The following is a 10,828-nucleotide window of genomic DNA, read 5'->3' on the forward strand; positions in this document are numbered from 1 at the left end:
ACTCAGCACTGCCTTCTTGACCTGCAATCTTCTTCCTGACCTCTCCGCCCCCACCCCCTCTCCGGCCTATCGCTCTCACCTTAACCTCCTTCCACCTATCGCATTCCCAACGCCCCTCCCCCAAGGCTCTCCTCCCTACCTTTTATCTTAGCCTGCTTGGCACACCCTCCTCATTCCTGAAGAAGTGCTTATGCCCGAAACGTCGATTCTCCTGCTCCTTGGATGCTGCCTGACCTGCTGCGCTTTTCCAGCAACACATTTTTCAGTGGCCATCATTCAGGGAAGTTGTTAAACTCCTCAGTTGATAATTATCCTTCAGTCACCATCACTAAAGCAGATAACTTGGATGGCCAGAATCATAATTTGATTTCCTCTTCTGGTGCTTCAGATTTGGGTGTGTGGTCAAGAGCAAGTGACTCCAAGTGAAGAAGGTAAGGGAATTCAGAGGGTATCAATGGAAGAGCCTCAGTCCCTGTAATTGTCCAATGGGTTTGAGATTCTTGCAGCTTGTGGGATAAGAGATGGGACTTCAGGAAAGATGAGAACATTGACCATGACATAATGATGCAGGGAGACATTTCAAGGGTGGAGAGTAAAAGTGAATGTATTTTTATTAAGGGACAATATATTTGAGGGATAGGTAGTATTCCCTGTAGCTGACAGCATGTGTCCAGAAGGCCATGTTGCCTGCCCATTGACAGGGTCACTTCAGAGCTTTAGAGAAACTTGGCATGAGACAGGAAGTTGATGTGGTCCATGTGACTATCATTGATGCAGGTGTGACCAAGAAAGAGGTTCTGCAGAGGGAATATGAATAGCTAGAGATGAAATTAAAAAGCAAAGCTACCAAGGTAATAATCCCTGGATTACTATCTGAGTTGCAAGCAAATACACATTGGGCAAAAAAGATCAGAGCTAAATGGGTGGCTCCCAGATTGCTTTGGGAGAAACAGGTTTTGGTTCATAGGCCACTCCACCAGTGCGAGGGAACTGCACCTTTTGAATGGTCTTCCCCTGAACTACACTGGGATCAGCGAGCTGGCAAATCACAGTAGGTTATACAAAGGCTTTAAAGTAAACAGTCGGAGAGGCTTCACATGAGGAGAGATTTGGGAAGTTGCAGAGAAAGGGCAAGACAATGGTGTATGGTGGTAATGCAGATAATGATAACCACATGTGACAGGCAGAGGTCAAAAATACAAACAGAAAAGTGCACTAGAAAATAAGGTCAGATAAGAAAGAAAAGGTAAAAAGACAGAATTAAAAACACTTTACCTGAATGCATGTAGCCTTCATAACAAAATAGATTAATTGTTAGCACACATGGAAATAAACAAGAATGATATTTGACCATTACAGATATATGGTTGCAAGGTGACCACAGCTGGGGCCTATATTCAAGGGTATTTGACATTTTGGAATGCTAGAAGAATGGAAAAGGTGGTGGGCTGGTCCTGTTGATAAGCATGAGATTTCTACAGTGGTGGGAAGTGATCTTGGTGCCAAGGATAAAAATCAATTTGGATGGAGGTAAGAAATAGCAAAGGAAAAAAGCCACTGGCTGTACTGCAGGACACAGTATAACTCAAGAAATAATGAGAGCTCGTAAGAGATGTTCTGCAGTAATTATGGGAGATTTTAATCTTTACATAGACTGAATAAACTAAATTAGCCAAAGTAGCAGTGGCTGGTGGCTCAGTGGTTAGCACTGCTACCTCACAGCGCCAGGGACCTGGGTTTGATTCCAGCATTGGGTGACTGTCTGTGTGGATTTTGCACATTCTCCCCATGTCTGACTGGGTTTCCTCTGGGTGCTCCAGTTTCCTCCCACAATCCAAAGATGTGCAGTTTAAGTGAATTGGTCATGTTAAGTTGCCCATAGTGTTCGGGGATGGATATGTTAGGTGCTTTCGTTAGCAGTAAATGTAGAGTAGTAGGGAAATTGGCCAGGCTGGGTTGCTCTTTGGAGGTTCGGTGTGGACGTGTAGGGCCAAATGGCCTGTTTCCATACGGTAGCGATTCTAGCCTGGAGGATAAGCCTCATCGAATATGTTTGGAATTACAACCAGCCAGAAAATACGTTATTTTAGGCCATGTAATGTGCAATGAAATAGGATTAATCAATGGTTTTCAAGTAAAAGACCTTCTGGAGTGATCATAACTACATATTCAGTTTGAGGGTGAGAAATCTATTTCTGAAACTTGTGCTTTAGCCTTAAGCAAAGATGGTTGCAAGGTCATGAAAACAGACTTAGCTAAAGCAGAATGGGAAAATTGGTTAAAAGGTAAGATGGTAGATGAGCAGAATGCTTTAAAGTGATATTTTGTAACTCACAACAAAATTATATTCAACTGAGAAAGAACCATCTCTGGCTAACGAAGCAATTTAAGGATGATATCAAATCTAAAGAAAATATGTACAAATGATAGCCTAAATATTTAGGAACATTTTAAGCACCAGAAAAGGGTTACTTAAGAAATAAGCAACATGGAAAAACCGGTGAAGAAAATATATTTGCAAGAAATATACAAACAAATGATAAAATATTACACAAAAATATAAAAATGAGCAGAGTAGCTAAAGTAAGCATTGGTCCGTTGCAAAGTGAGACTGGGGAATTAAAATGAGAAACAAGGAAATGGCTGGGGCTAATAACAAGGATTTTGTATTTGAGTTCACAGCAGACAACACAAGAAACATCCTAAGAATGATTGAAAAATCCAGAGGACATAGGCTGGGAAGAATTCAATCATTGGAGGAGACATACCCAGATAAACCAAGTCTCTGAGACCTAATGTCCTGAAAGTGACTACAAAGATAATAGATCCATTCGCTCTAATCTTCCAAAATGTCTTAGATTCTGGAAAGATCCCAGCAGAGTGGAAAACCACGACTGTAACATCATTATTCAAAGACAGATCACGACAGTAAACAGGAAATGATAAATCAATTAATACAACAGAAACATGTTGGAATCCATTAAAAAGGAGTATCAGAAAATTCAGAAAATAGTAATATTAACAGCCAAGCCAACATTCTCTTGTGAAAGGGAAATCATGTTTGATAAATCTATTAGATTCTTTGAGGTGTAACAAGCAGGGATAAAGGGAAACCAGTAAGTGTGGCATATTTCGATTTCCAATAAGGTGCAACATAAACGTTTTCTGTGCAATATAAGAACTAATTTACAGGATATTATTTAAGCATGAATAGAGGATTGGCTAACCAACAGAAAACGGAGTCTGGATAAATTAACCTTTTTCAGTTTGGTAAATTATAACTCCTGGGGTGTTTTGAGATCAGTGCTGGAGCTTCAAATACTTATGATCCATATTAATATCCTGGATGATAGAGGTCAGTGTATCGTAGCCAAATTTGTTTATGATAGGTAGGAAATCAAGTTAGGAGGATAAATGAATAAAGGAGTACAGTGGGTTAAGTGAGTAGGCAAAACTTTGGTGGAAGGAGTGCAAAGTAGTAAAATGTGAGTAAGTACATCTCTCATTTAAGACCGAGATAAGAAAGAATTTCATTTCACAACAAGTCATGAGTAATTCTCTTCCAAAAGGCTGGGCCATTGGATTTATTAAGGCTGAGTTAAACAGACTTTTGATCAATGTGGGAGTTAAGGATTATGGACAACAGGCAGGAAGGTGAAATTAAAGCCATTAGATGATCTTAATGAATGTGGAACAGACTGAGTGAGTCAGATGCCCTAATTGTTCTCATATTTCTTAAGATCTTGTGGCCTCATGCTTCACTTCTAGGGAAGGTGACCATGTTTATCTTGGCCCATCCTCATGAGCGTTCTGCAAGTTTCTCAATGGATGTTTGAAGCCTTAGACCACCTAAGACCACGTTATAGTTGGTGATGTTAGCAGTTAATCAGGAGGTGTGCCATCGTGAGGTGTTGTTGTCAGTTTGTAGAGCGTACAGTGCACTCCCGTAGGATCATTGTCTACATTCTGAATTTCTGACCTGAGAGACCACATTTGATGGCATCACAACCATTCCCACTGCTGAAGTGGTTGAATAGACTGACAACCAATAACTATTACCCCAACCTTACAAACGAAAAGAAAACTAAAACAATCATTGCTATTCACGGGACCTTCCTATCCATATATTAGTTGTGGTGGTTCCTGTGTTACAATTGTGATCACACAACTAAAGAAAATAATTTGTTGTCTGGGAAGCACTTTGAAGGAGTCTTGAAAGGCACTTTATCAGTGCAAGCCTTTTCTTTATCTGAAATTGCAGAGAAGTGCAAGGGAATTGGTTATTGGTTGCATTTAAGAAAATTCTGTAGAATTAAAAATAAAAAAGCAATAAGCACAGGACCAGTCAATTATGATAGAACAAGGAAGTAGGCACAAAGCTCAGGCAATTTTTTTTTCTCTCCAAACGTAACGACACCCAAACTGTCGGATGCCTCTTTATAGAAATAAATGTTCTTTCGGATCAGAGAGCTGCACTCCTCAGCATTTCAGAAGAGCTGAATAGAGAGCTGGCTTTCCTTTGGGCTCAAACAATGGCTTATCAGAGACGGGTTTTAATTCCCATTCTCTGTGTACGGTCTGTGTCGGAACTGATAAGGTGGCCCAGTTAATTAGCTGCAACCCAACAAGGGCCTAAAAGCAGAGTCAAGGCAAGCTTCAGGAGCTGGGACTGATTTCATCATAATGTATTATAGATTAATGTCCCAGTGGTACTGTAAAATTCTCTGCATAAATCAAAACCTTTTATTTACCATGAAAGCAGGCACCATGAACAATAGTTTTATTAACTGTTTCACAACTGAAAGACGTTCATGGTGACAGAAATAAAGAACTTGCACTTCAATAAGACATTTCTGGGAATTTCAAAATGTCTTACAGCCAATGAAGTGCCTTTGAATTGTTGGGACTATTACAGTGTAAGAGATGCAGCAGCCAATTTGTACAAAGTAGAATCCTGGAGTCACTATTTCAAAGGACAACAGGGAGCTTCCACCAGTATCCAGATGTGTACTGGTCTCAAAATCATCATCACAAAAACCCATTTTATCCCGTCATTAACTCATTGCTTTATGAGAGCTTGGTGTGTGTAAATTGTCTACTGAGTTTCTTATATAACAGCATTTACTATACTTCAAAAAAGGCAGTGAGTATGAAGCACATTGGGATGGCCAGAGATTATAGAAGGTGCTTTGTCTATGTATGCACAAACCTTACGGTCAAATGTCAGATTCTTGTGTTGACGGATAGATTGAATGGATTAGTAAAATCATTAAATTCTAAATACTACCATTGCTTTGAACTCAATCTCTATGTGTCAATGGTCAGGTAGCTCGTTTATAGAAGGTACAATATAAATCCAAGTACTTTCTTCCTTTTCATTAACTTGCAACATCATGGAAACCTCCCCATCATTGAATTTTCTGGACATAGTCATAAACACTGAGAAAAGACAGGATATGTCTCAGAACCGATCCTTCATGCTTCTGTGGTTAGGATTACAGAAAGGCCAGAGATAGCAGATATAGCATTGTACTCCAGTAAGATTCCAGGAAGGAAGAACTTAAGGTGAAAGGTCTGAGAAAACAACTCACAAACCAGATAGTACCTGGCACAGAACAAAACATTACAGTTACTGAGCATTCAGACTATAAAGTCACTTGTTGTTTTATCAAGAATATCGAATGTGAATGACAACGATATGCAGTTGTCACTGGATGATGGAAGGGGATGTAACAAAGCTTCAGACAACTCCATGATTCAATTATTTATCTATCTCAGTCACAGATCTTCAAAGAGGCCAAACAAGAAACATCTACTACTATGGGGTACAACTTGCTTTGCATGCATTACGTAAGACAGACACTGCATCAGAATCCACAGCATTAGTACTAAAGGGTAGTTTGCAAAAGAGTATTGGGAGACTGGACTTGTCACAGCACCAGGCTAATTGGAGAAAGAAACCAATTAGATGATCACTTCAGATCAGCATTAATGAAAGGGTTCACTATTGCATCCTTCCTTAAACCTCTTCAGCTCTTCCTTCCTCACTGCTTAAAATCCCTCTGGCTAATCCTTTAATGATCTTAATGTCTCTGTCATCCATATTTTTGTTTGTTTATATTACATGAATAACTTTGCAGTGGCTTATTGCACTAAAAGTGCGCTGTAATGGTAAGTTGTCACTTTTATAGGACTATTCTATTTCATTACCATTTGGCCCCAGATTGAAAGCTGAAGATCATTTGTTTTAAAATACAAAGGTGACTGGTTTCTCATCCACATCTGATCAGTAAAGCAGAGGTGTTGGGCCTAGCTCTGCATGCTAAAAGATAGGCCTACAGCAATGACTGAGCATTCCAGCATTAAACAGTCTCTCACAACAGGGAGCCTTGCCTAAATCTGTTCTATAACAGATGGCCGTCACAAACAAGCCAAGGCAAGCTGGGTCAGGTATCACTGCAGCCACATCACCTTAACCAGCTCTGACAGACCATCCACAGAACCACTTTGTAATTCATTCTGATGCACAGGCACTGCCTGTGAGACAGATAGAGGGCAAGAGAGTTAAAGTCAGATACATGGAGAGACAGAGAATAAGAGATGAAGACATAGGTACTGAGACATAGAGAACTAGCAAGAGAAACAGGTACAGAGAGATAGGGTCTAAGAGATAAGGGGACATAGAGACTAAGAGAGGAAGACAAAGTCATGAAGAGACAGAGAATCAGAAATAGAGGCATAAAATGATAGAAAACAAGGAAAGCAGACTCAGAGATAGAACATGAGAGACATGGAGAAATAGAGAAAAATCAGACTGAAACAAATCAAGAGAGATAAAAGCTGAAAGAGGAAGACATATAGAAATAAGAGGCAGACCAAATGAGACATACAAAGAAAATGTCTTTAATCAATGTGGAACATAGGAAACAAAACATGGTTCAGGAAGCATTATATGATGATGAAAATAGAAAAAATGAGTGTTCGAAAAAGTGACTAAACTGGGACACTGTCAGAAATTGTTCAAGTCAAAACCTCTTCATAACAAACATGCAGATGAAAGTTGTTATACAAATGCCATATTTGGAGTCAAAATCAGAAACATGTCTTTAAAAGCACTAAGCGACAGAGATTCAAACACCAACGTCTCACTAAGTCTCTTGACGTTTCTCCCCCTCAATCTCTGTAAACTCAGAGATCAAGTGCAGCAAATAAGATTATTTATACACAATTCCAAAAAAGAACAACTCAATTGGCTTCAAAACATTCTCAGTCATATTCAGCCTGCGTCACCCTTGGCCTCAGAAATATCTTCTGGAATGGATATTTAATCACATTTACACACACTAGCAAGCTACTAGAAGGCACAGAAGTTAAAAAAAGAAACACAGCTTGTGCTTATGAACTGCACTGACTTCATCTCCTGCAACATTTTATCAACTCCTTAATTCTCCACATCAATAAATAGAAAGATTTATGGACATAAATCTAAAGAGAGAAAAGAGATATGGAGATATATAAAGAAGGACATAGAAAGAAAGGAAGAGGAAACATTTTCTGGCTAGCTATTAATGCCATTAGACACACTCTATCAATACATGCAGCTGGCATACCTAGTACTATACTGCTTGTAGAGGCTGGGCAACAAATCACTGATCAGAACATTAAGGTAATGGCATGTTCTCTTAGCTCTGTCCTCAATCAAATATTGCCAGGACAAAGAGCCAGAAAGGGGATTCAGATGGTGGCTACAATAACAGCTGTGTGCAGGGTAGAGCAAGTTTAACTGGTTCAGGGAGATGTCAATTCACTGTTAATCCAGCAATGCTTTGATTTTGAAATTGTCATCATTGTATTCCTCACCATTAACCTTCAGGCCCACCTTTGTAATGTCTCCCTGTCCTACAACTCCCTGAAATCTTTGTGCTCCACAAGGTCTTAATAGGCCTGATTTTCCATGGTCCATCATCACCAGCTGTGCTTTCAGCTGCTTGGGTTTTGAGCTCTGGAACTCTTTCCCAAAACCTCTCCTCCTCTCTACCCTTCTCACACGTTTCCATTAAGACTCTTTTTTCAGCTGTCTTACCCAAATGTCTCTTTCTGTGGCTCAGTAACAAATTTTGTTATAGAAATTTTGAAATAGAAATCACATAGGAGAGAATATTATTTGTTCACACAGAGGTGGGAACAAGGTGGGGGGGGGGAAATCTCCTGGTAAAATCAGGGGAACCATGGCAGAACCATGTCCCGTATCGCAGTGCTGGGGAATTTTATCAACTATTCATAAGGGAGTGGACAAGCATCTTGCTCAAATGAAGCAGGAGCCTAATTCTAATATATAAAGACATATGCTGACATTTTGGCAATTATGGGTTAACAGCCTGCCCATCTGGTACCTGATGAAGGAGCAGCATTTGAAAGCTAGTGCTTCCAAATAAACCTGTTGGACTATAACCTGGTGTTGCGTGATTTTTAACTTTGTCTAACCCAGTCCAACACCAGCTCCTCCACATCATACCTCCCATCGAGGGAGGCCAATAACTGAATGTAGGTGGCGTCCCAGTGGCAGTGCAGGAAGAAATTTCTTTTTAATCTAAGCAGGGGCCTTGATCAGGGAAGAGTGTGGTGCTGGAAGCGCACAGCCAGTCAGGCAGCATCCAAGGAGCAGGCTTGGATGCTGCCTGACCAGCTGTGCTTTTCCAGCACCACACTTTTTGACTCTGATTTCCAGCATCTGCATTCCTCATTTTCTCCTCCTTGATCAGGGAAGGCAGTCTCACCAAATCTATAAAGGGTTTGCTCTACATTTGTGATGATGTTTTTCTAAAATTATCTTTGGCCTACCTTTTGTAGGCTGTAGGGCCAACTCTTTCCTCCATAGGACACCTGCTGGCCGCTGTTGAGCTTCCAGGGTTATCGGCCATTCAGGATTCAGGTGGTTGGGGGTTGAGGTTGTGGGGGGGGGGGGGGGGGGGGGGGTGTGGATGTCTTGTCTCCAAACAATATCCCAAAGAGCTTTAAATAACCATGGTTGCTGACAGGTTTGGTGGCAGGGTAAGAAGCTGAAAGATCTTACCCCTAGGATCTACAGATAGACCATTTGGCCCAACTGGTGTTAATATTGCACACAGGTCTCCTCCACCAGTGTCTGGGAGATGATTCACCACGCTAAAGGCACTATGCAAATGCAAGTTGTTGTTAGGGTTAGAATTTGATGTAGGGTGGCTGCATTAGTAATTAGACATTTGTATACATCTTTGTTTGCTTGATGCATGAGCATGTTGGTAGATCATTGACAGGATCAATAAGAGAGGGTGAATTGATAGGATGGTGTGGAATCAACCATGCCTACCCTATCCTTCAGGACATTGTTAATGTATTTTGCAATTACCTTCAAACATCGATCATGTAGATTCTTCCTTTATCTAACCTTTGACCTGTTCAACATGTGATGCCCAAACCTGTGACTGTGTTGCAGTTTATTTTTATGCTTGATTTTAACAACACTTTAAACTCCAAACTGTTGCCTCCAGATTCAAAATAAGCAAAAGTACCATTGATTTACTGTAACAATATAGCATTAAAAGAGGAGATCTCCTTTCAAGTGTCTTACCTGCTGGTAGATGTCTTTGTAATGTGGTGCAGTCTCCATTAGATTCAAGATGTATGTGTGCATGACTAATCAATACTGAGAGCCAATATCCAATGACTGCTTCATACCTGCATAGCAAGAACAACACATCTCAACCATAATATTAAGCAAGGTTAAAATTCACCAACAGTTATATCTGACAGCAATCAGTAGATGACAGCAGCACAACTTAAGGGCTTCTACCTCAATTATTCATGTTCACCATTTCCTACCTTTGCTTTATTCTTAGAAGTTTGAAGCTGGAAAGTGGTATCGCTTCTGCACCACTGCCCACCACCACCTCGGCCCCCACTACTTCCTCAGGCAAAGTGCAGGACTTTAAACCAAAGTTTTTCCTCACTCAACCATGATGTTAATGAATGGTGGAGCAGGATTGAAGGAATGGCCGACTCCTAATCTTAAATCCCAGGTTCCAATGTAACCACTGCCTCTTGTTAATCTTATCCTCTCTCTCTGTTTTGTTGACATCCTAGAGTTTATACTTTTGTGCTTCTCCCAGGCAGGTCCACAGAAAAAATGTTACATAGCCAGAATAGCGCATCTCCCAGACAGCGTACTAGTATAATGAGGAAATGGAAGTGGAGTTTCAGATTGAATACAATCGAGAATTTGTGCCTAATATCCATCTGCAACTGCACTGGTTATATTGCAGTGTTAAGTTTCTGATTAAACAAGATCATACATCTCTATGACTCTATGATTCCATGTGTAAAACATTTGTAAAACATTCCTTGAACGAGGGCAATTAGGCAGCATAATAGAATACAATGGTCTCTTTTTCTCTCCATGAAACAGTATCCCATGATGTATTCAAACTGGTAACCACAGTACAGTTTTATTAATGCAGCTGAAAAAGGGTTCATCACAAAAATATGCATTCATACTAAGTATCCAGCCCTCCATCAGTGCATAAACTGATTTGAGATGACTGAATTGAGAGGCTGAGAGGGTGATAGATAGAAGCTACAGGGACATAGTTATGCCAGAGAACAGAGGTAGCTGGGTAACAGTTAGAGGTGGGAAGGGGAGGAAGCAGGCAGTGCAGGGATCCCCTGTGGTCATTCCCCTCAACAATAAGTATACCACTTTGGATACTGTTGGGGGGGAAGGCCTAGCAGGGGTAAGCTGCAGTGACCGGGTCTCTGGCACAAGGTCCGGCTCTGAGGCTCAGAAGGGAAA

At 40.6% G+C, this 10,828-nt stretch overlaps 1 long non-coding RNA gene across 3 annotated transcripts in view; it reads right to left on the minus strand.

Moving 5' to 3' along the window:
• Nucleotides 1–10,828, minus strand: part of LOC122563594 — a 108,250-nt gene that overhangs the window by 31,251 nt on the left and 66,171 nt on the right. For all 3 annotated transcript variants that reach the window (XR_006315661.1, XR_006315662.1, XR_006315663.1), the window contains one exon: nucleotides 9,611–9,717. This is a non-coding gene — a long non-coding RNA (uncharacterized LOC122563594). The remainder of the gene's footprint in view (nucleotides 1–9,610; nucleotides 9,718–10,828) is intronic.

This window comes from Chiloscyllium plagiosum, chromosome 27, assembly GCF_004010195.1.
Source record: "Chiloscyllium plagiosum isolate BGI_BamShark_2017 chromosome 27, ASM401019v2, whole genome shotgun sequence".
NCBI classification, from domain to species: domain Eukaryota; kingdom Metazoa; phylum Chordata; class Chondrichthyes; order Orectolobiformes; family Hemiscylliidae; genus Chiloscyllium; species Chiloscyllium plagiosum.